At 56.1% G+C, this 7163-nt stretch overlaps 1 protein-coding gene across 8 annotated transcripts in view; it reads right to left on the bottom strand.

Moving 5' to 3' along the window:
• Nucleotides 1-7163, bottom strand: part of EXOC6B (exocyst complex component 6B) — a 234165-nt gene that overhangs the window by 10227 nt on the left and 216775 nt on the right. The window lies entirely within an intron of this gene.

Genomic DNA, 7163 nt, shown 5'->3' with positions numbered 1-7163 from the left:
CCCGTTTGTTGGGGAGTTGAGGTCTGAGGCGCCGCGGGGACGTGGGTGACAAACAAGCGCAGCTCCCTGACGCCCTCAGCTCCAGCAGGAGGAAACTTTTGGGGTCAAAGTCACCACGAACTTCTTCTGTCCCCAAACAACCCCCAGCGCCGCTCTGACCATCCCCCACGGAGTTCTCATCACCCTTGCTCCATCCCAACACCCTCCAAGTGCTTTGGAAGCGCCTCCAGCGCCCAGAGCTCCCCGAGGAGCTCCGGGGTTATTCTGGGTGAGCGCAGCTCCCGGAGCCTGGGAGTCCCAGGTGCTTTCCAGACATCGGTAAGAGAAACCACCAGGCCTTGGCAGCAGGGGAAGGAAAGGGATTAACTCAGCCATCCGTGACAGTCCCTGCTCCGGACCGCCAAAATTCCCACCTGCAGCCCTTCATCTCCACGGATGACCCCACTCCTCCCAGCCAGGTGAGGGACGGGCAAACGACAGCCCAGGCTGCCTAAATGCCCTCTTCCCACACCGCTCCCACCCTTATTGTCCTTAAAAACCAGGTGCTCCCATGCCTTCCCCACATGTGGATCTCCTCACCTCAACGAGGACTTGGCTTCTCCACCCCACCCACAGGGGCACAGCCCGGGATTCCCGGGATGCCGCCTTCACCTCAGCACCGTCCACAGCAGGTTAATTAAGAGCTCCTGCCTTTCCCCCCTCCCAAAGATCCCGTCTTGGAGCGCTGCTGTGACCACTCTATTTGGGGACAGGCTGCCAAGCGCGTGGACGTCTTCATCGCCCGCTCGGCGCGTCCCGGCGCCCACCACTGGAGCTGGGAGAGGCCGGGCCCGTCCCACGGCCAAGCGGGGCCCATAGAGGCCTCATTGTCCCCGCGTCTCCATGGTTTTCCTGGAGGCCCCGGCGCTGTTTAACAACGCATCCTGCCCCGCCAAGAAGGGGATTTAGCTCCTCCGAGACCTCCAGATACAAAACAAAAATGTGCGACAAGATTCTTTTTGACTATGTAGGTCAGGGCAAGGAAAACAAGCTGTCGGGAACAATCCCCCGGGCTGGCGGGGGGGACGGATTAGCTGGGACCTAAGAGGGCTTTTCCAGCCCGGGTCCCACTCGGCTTTGTCCGGCGGGGCCTTTGTGTTAAACTACAAACCCGAGCTGAACATCATTGGCGGGAGGTTTTTCCAAGGGGCACCTTCGAGAGAGACAACCTTAAATATGATTTCACAGGCGCTTTTCAGGCCGAGCGCCGGGGCCAAAACGCTTCCGCGGGGTTTGGCGGCTGCTGGGAGGAGTCGCATGGCTGTAGAGGCTCAAAGGGAACCCCCACAACGCACCAAAGGCCTCTTGCTGGTGGCCCCTGGAGGCTGAACGTGCCTCGGGCAAATCCCAAACAAAGCCCAACGAGTTCTTGCCATGGAAAGTGCGCGGCCGGAGCGGCCAGGTAGCTGTTGGTGGGGAGGGGGGAAAAAGAGCCAGGAGGAAAGGGATGAGGAAAGAAAGGATATAAAGAGGTGAGGATTAGGAAGGAGTTTGGAGAAGATGAGATTAAAACGTTGGGAATTGTTCTGGCAGAGGCTCAGGACCAGTGCTGGAGCTTAGAGGGACACGAAGCTGCTCCCAGGGCTGGAGCCCCTCTGCTCTGGATCAGGCTGGGAGAGCTGGGAATGTTGCCCTGGAGAAGGGAAGGAGCCAGGGAGAGCTGCGAGCCCCTTGCAGGGCCTAAAGGGGCTCCAGGAGAGCTGCAGAGGGACTGGGGCCAAGGGCTGGAGGGCCAGGAGGCAGGGAATGGCTTCCCACTGCCAGAGAAACTCCAGTGACCTGGAACCATCGGCAGCGGCTCTACACAAGCCCAGGTGTTGCCCAGGTGGCCAAGAAGGCCAAGGGCACCTGGGCTGTCCCAGCACCAGGGTGGCAGCAGGACCAGGGCACACCTCAAATCCTGGGGCAGTTTTGGGCCTCTTCCACCAAGAGAGACCCTGAGGGGCTGGAGCTGTCCAGGGAGGGGAACGGGGCTGGGAAGGGGCTGGAGAATTCCTGAGGGAGCTGGAAAGGGGCTCAGGCTGGAGCAAAGGAGGCTCAGGGGGGACCTTGTGGCTCTGCACAAGTCCCTGACAGGAGGGGGCAGCCGGGGGGGTCGGGCTCTGCTGGCAGGGAACAGGGACAGGAGGAGAGGGAACGGCCTCAGGCTGGGCCAGGGGAGGGGCAGGGTGGATATTGGGAATATTCCTCTTGGAAAGGGCTGTCCAGCCTGATGGAGTGCCCATCCCTGGAGGGATTTCGGAGCTCTGTGGATGTGGCACTGGGGACACGGGGCAGTGCTGGCCCCAGCAGAGCTGAATGAAGGCTGGACTCCATCTCTGAGCGCTTTCCCAGCCTCACTGATTCCATGACTCCCAACGCTCCCACCTCAGCCTGGACCTTCCCGGAGCTCTCCCAGAGCCAGGCTCCCCCCGGGTGCCTCCCGACAGTGACAGATGGGCTGTGTATTTTCCAACTGTTTGCCCACATCCATCTTTTTTGGCTCGGCAGGTCCGAGGACGGCCGGGGCCGGCACCTTTGGCCCCGGCTGCCGGCGCTCCCAGCCCGGCCGTGGGTCGCGCTCCGGAGGGGAGAGGTCCTGCAGGAGGAAGCCCAAAGGCTCAGGGAGAGCTGCCTCCAGACGATTTATCTGTCACATAAATGTGGTTTTATTGGTTTTACTGCTTCAACTTTTCACCTCTGCTGCTAAATCTGAACGGGCTGAGGGGGAAAGAAAAGAAAGGGAAAGGAAAAAGCCGGCGGCGCGGGGCTGCCGCGGGTCTGCCGGGGGAGTTTCCAAATCAAATATGCAAATACCATTAATTCTTTAAACTGGAGTCTCCCTTTCAAGGCCATAAATCAAACTCGACAGCACATCCACTGTGGGGTGGGGGGGGAAGGAAAAGGAGAGGAGGGAAAGGGAAAGGAGAGGAGGGAAAGGGAAAAAAGAGGAGGGAAAAATAAAGAGGAGCTTTCACCACGATGATGTGGGAGTGGGATAAGATCAGGAAGCTGCAGACACGCTCAGGGTTGGGGACCTGCAGCTTCCTGGAGTTCCAGGAACACCTTGAGCAGGAGCAGGGAGAGGTGCAGGTGGAGCTTTATAAAAATGGGGAAGTGGAGGATAATTTAAATAAAATGCTGAAAGAAAGGTGCTAAAAAGAAATTAAAATCCTATATATACGCACAGAGGCGCTTGTATTCAAAGTGAAATCAGAATTCAAGAGAAGGAAATGCTGGAATGAAAGAATTAAACCGGGAGCCGGTTCCCAGCCCTGCCCCAGGCTCCCCTAGGAAGAACTTTCCCCCCATTTCATGGAATCGTTTAAACTGGAAAAGACCTTTCACATCATCAAGTCCAACCACCAGCTCTACCTCAAAACCACTTCCTTTCCACCCCCCTTGCAATGTCAGCACCTCAAACTCTTCAAAAACGTCCTTTTTATCCAAGCAGACAAATTTTTATGCCCCTCGCCTCAAGCACAGGGAGAGGATGGCTGGAAGGTCCCTGCAGGAGGACACCAGGCCACCGTTTGACTCCGCGTCCCCCTCCAGATGCGAAGGAGAGCGGGGACAGTTTGTTCTGTCTGACGACAGAATCTGGATCAAATCCTCCCAGCCAAGCCAGGAGTACTGGAATGTGAATCCAAACTGATTCCAAACACAGCCTGCGAGCCCTGCCAGAGCTCCTGGAACCGGATCAAAGCCACCACCGGCCTTTGCACGCTCGCGCCCGTGTCACAGCCATGGAATCGTGGGATGGTTTGGGTGGGAAGGGGCCTTAAAGCCCACCCAGATCCAACCCCCACGGGCAGGGACACCTCCCACTGTCCCAGGCTGCTCCAAGCCCCAATGTCCAGCCTGGCCTTGGACATGGCCAGGGATCCAGGGGCTGTGAGTGCCCCGTGTGACCCAGCATCCCCCAACAGGGAATTGCACCAAAAGCTCCTGACCTGCAGGAAATTCCCATGGGAATGCACCAGTTTTGCCAGGAAAAGGGAAGGGATTCGGTTGCGTAAGAGACGTCCCCTCATCGTGGTTTTCCAGCCCTTTAGGGGTGGCTACCAGGAGGAGGAGGAGGAGGAGGAGGAGGAGGAGGAAGATCTCTCTTCTCAAGGAGCAAAGGCTCCAAGGTGCCACAGGAAAGGTTCGATCTCCACACAAGAAAGAAATTCCATGGAGTGAGACCCATCTTCCACTGGGACAACTTCCCTGTGGATGTGGTGGAGACCCCATTGCTGGAGGCTTTTGGGACGCACGACAGGGTTCCTTCCAGGCGCTCCTTCCCCACACCGGGCTGGATCAGATGAGCCCTCAAGGTCCCTTCTAACCAGGGTGGTTCTGGGATTCCATCCCAGAAAAATCCACTCCTTCCCTCTGATCCACCATCAGATTTCCTCCCAGGGACAGGGCGGAGCACCAAGATGGGTTTGGTGGGACTGGATGGATTTGGATTCCGCCAAGATGGATTGGAGAGGACTTTCCTCTGCCAGTACCATCCCAGCAGATGAGATGGTGCCAGGGTTGGTGGGGAACATTCCATAGAGAACCAAACCTTTCCTTCAACAAAAGCCTAAATTAGGGAGTTCTTGTGTCCCTGAGGATGCTCAGCACCATTTCAGTCCTCGTTTCTCCAAGCACACCCAGCTGGGCCGAGGTCTGCTCGCGGTGGGATTCTGGGGACACTCAGATCCCCGCGGGAGGGACGCCGATGCCACGTGGTTATGGCCAAGTGCTTGTGATGAGTTTTATGGGGCATGAAAAAGCAGGAATTCAGTCAGTTTGGTGCTTTCCCAGCTGGAAGCAGCACTCCTGCCCTGAACCCTGCTGAGGGCCATGTCCAAGTCCCTGAGTGCCCGCTCTGGTTTTCCGGGGAAGAAGGAGGGAATGGTTTCAGAACCAAGGTGAAAACAGCTCTCCAAGCTCCATTATCCCTCCTTAGCCTCACAACTGCTGTCTGATGTTCCTCCTCGCAGTGCTCTTGCTACCTGGAATGAACAACCTTTGACCCAACACCTTCCACAAACTGGCCCTGCTTTGATTTGTACCAGATCGCGCCTCCAACTCCGAAACCTTGGAAGAAACTTCCTTCAAGCAGCTCCTTGCCCTGTCTGGACACCGCAGCTCCTCAGCAGAGGTGACAACGAGAGGCTGCACTTGTGTCCCACCACTGTCCACCTGGAGGACAGGACAAGATGCTCCAGTGGGACACAAAACAGTGGTCGGACCCGGTCGTGCTGGGGACTTCGGAAAAAGACACAAAACTATGGAAAACCGGTGGCAATTCCCAGTGCGTCCACATCCAGAACCCATCCCACCGCTGGTGGAGCAGCCGCTTCCACCCGCCAGCAGGGAATTGTTATGGACGACAAAAACCCAAGGAGCTTCCAGCAGCAGCAGCCACGGACAAGCGCAGCCCAAGTAATTTATTTTGGGGAGGTTTCAATTCCGCCTCGTGGGAAAGGAATACTGAAAGAGAAAGAAACATTCCGACCCCTGGGAAGACGTGGGGTTCGGACAATAGCGTTCCCAAAGAGAAAAGGCACCAGGAATTGGAACATGATGTTTGTTGTTGAATTGTGAAAGGCACGGAGGGGGAAATCGTGGCCTAAGTGAAAACAGGAGCAGAGCTGTCATTGGTTTCACCGGAAAAGAGGATTTGCTCTGGGAATTGGGGGTCCTTGGGGTGAGGGGCTGGAGAGCACCCGCAGGGAATTGGTGATGGACAAGGAAAGGGATCCACACACGGAGCACAGGGAAGGTAAATCTTAATTTAGGTGCTCCCCAGACCTGGATTTCTGGGAATTATTACAGATCCAAGAGTCCTGCTTGGACCTCTCCGTGAGACACAACCACCCCAAGTGACACCTCCAGGTCTCCTGGGATGTCCCACCCAGGGGACAGAACCAATTCCAAGCTCCTCGCCTCACATTTAACTGGGTTGATCTTGCAAGTTAAAAGCAGCAATTTAATTTGGTTTTTTCTCTTTTTATCTGCAAAAGTCAAACAGTTACTGGGGAAAAAAAAAGAATCCAGGAGAGGAATCTGCTGGAAGGATTTATGGCAGCGAGGATAGTTTGTAATGGAGAGAGGTTTGAGACCAACAAAACCCAAATCTGTCCAGCCTGGATTATTTTCAGCTTCACATTATTGCCTGTTTATAGGTTCTTGTATTCCTGATAGCCCAGATTTCCAGGGAAAGGGCTCCACAAAGCTTTTTGCACAGAGAGATCTCCCGGCTTTCCAGCTGCAAACATTCATCGTTTATTGGGAGGAAAACCTCTGGCTTTCCACCTCTGGCTTTCCACCTCTGGCTTTCCACCTCTGGCTTTCCACCTCTGGCTTTCCACCTGCTTTGAAGCCACGCTGGAATTACACGGGGTTGACTTTTCTCCTCTTCCCCAAGGAATTTCTTCCAAGGGCCTCGTTAAAACCTCAGAAAATTTGTGTTTCTGGGCACCAGGAGCGGCCGAGGGAGCCTGGAGCAAAGGAGGCACAGCTCCCTGACAGGAGGGGGCAGCCGGGGGGAATTCGGGATCTTATCCCAAGGAACAGGGACGGGAGGAGAGGGAACGGCCTCAAGTTGTGCAAGGTTGGATACTGGGAAAATTCCTTCCTGCAAAGGGCTGGCCAGAGGGGACGCTGAGGATCAGCATCACCACGTGTGGGGTGACAGCTCTGGAAAGTCCCCCCAAGCCGCACTCCCGGCCTGGCTTTAGTCACCCGCTGGATCTTTGCCCGCAGGGAAGGCTCCGCTAAATTCTAGGGAAATCCCGAGTTTCTCTCGCCACGGCACAGCCCTTGGAAAATAAAAAAAAAGAAACAAGGCCTGAAAACGATTTGGTGCAAAACCCCTGGGATTCCAACGTTTCGGGATGGCAGCAGCCCTTCCCAGCGATAACACCCCGACAGGGGGATTTTATGAATGGCCACGGGAACAAAAGGAAGCGGAGCTGCTGGATTTAGTGGCCAATTTGCACTCCTAAAAATAATCCCTTGGACTCATCCCATTCTCCAGGCAGGTTCACAAGTTTGCAGGGAAGGCTGGGCCCGGAGACGGGCGGATTTCCACCCTCCGGACCCTCCGACGACACACGGGGACAATACTGGGCAGGAGCCAGGAGGAATGAAAGAGCCTCGGAAGA

This window comes from Corvus brachyrhynchos, unplaced genomic scaffold (genome assembly GCF_000691975.1).
Source record: "Corvus brachyrhynchos isolate BGI_N302 unplaced genomic scaffold, ASM69197v1 scaffold85, whole genome shotgun sequence".
NCBI classification, from domain to species: domain Eukaryota; kingdom Metazoa; phylum Chordata; class Aves; order Passeriformes; family Corvidae; genus Corvus; species Corvus brachyrhynchos.
The sequence above is the reverse complement of the archived record's forward strand: the minus strand, read 5'-3'. Positions and strand labels throughout refer to the sequence as shown.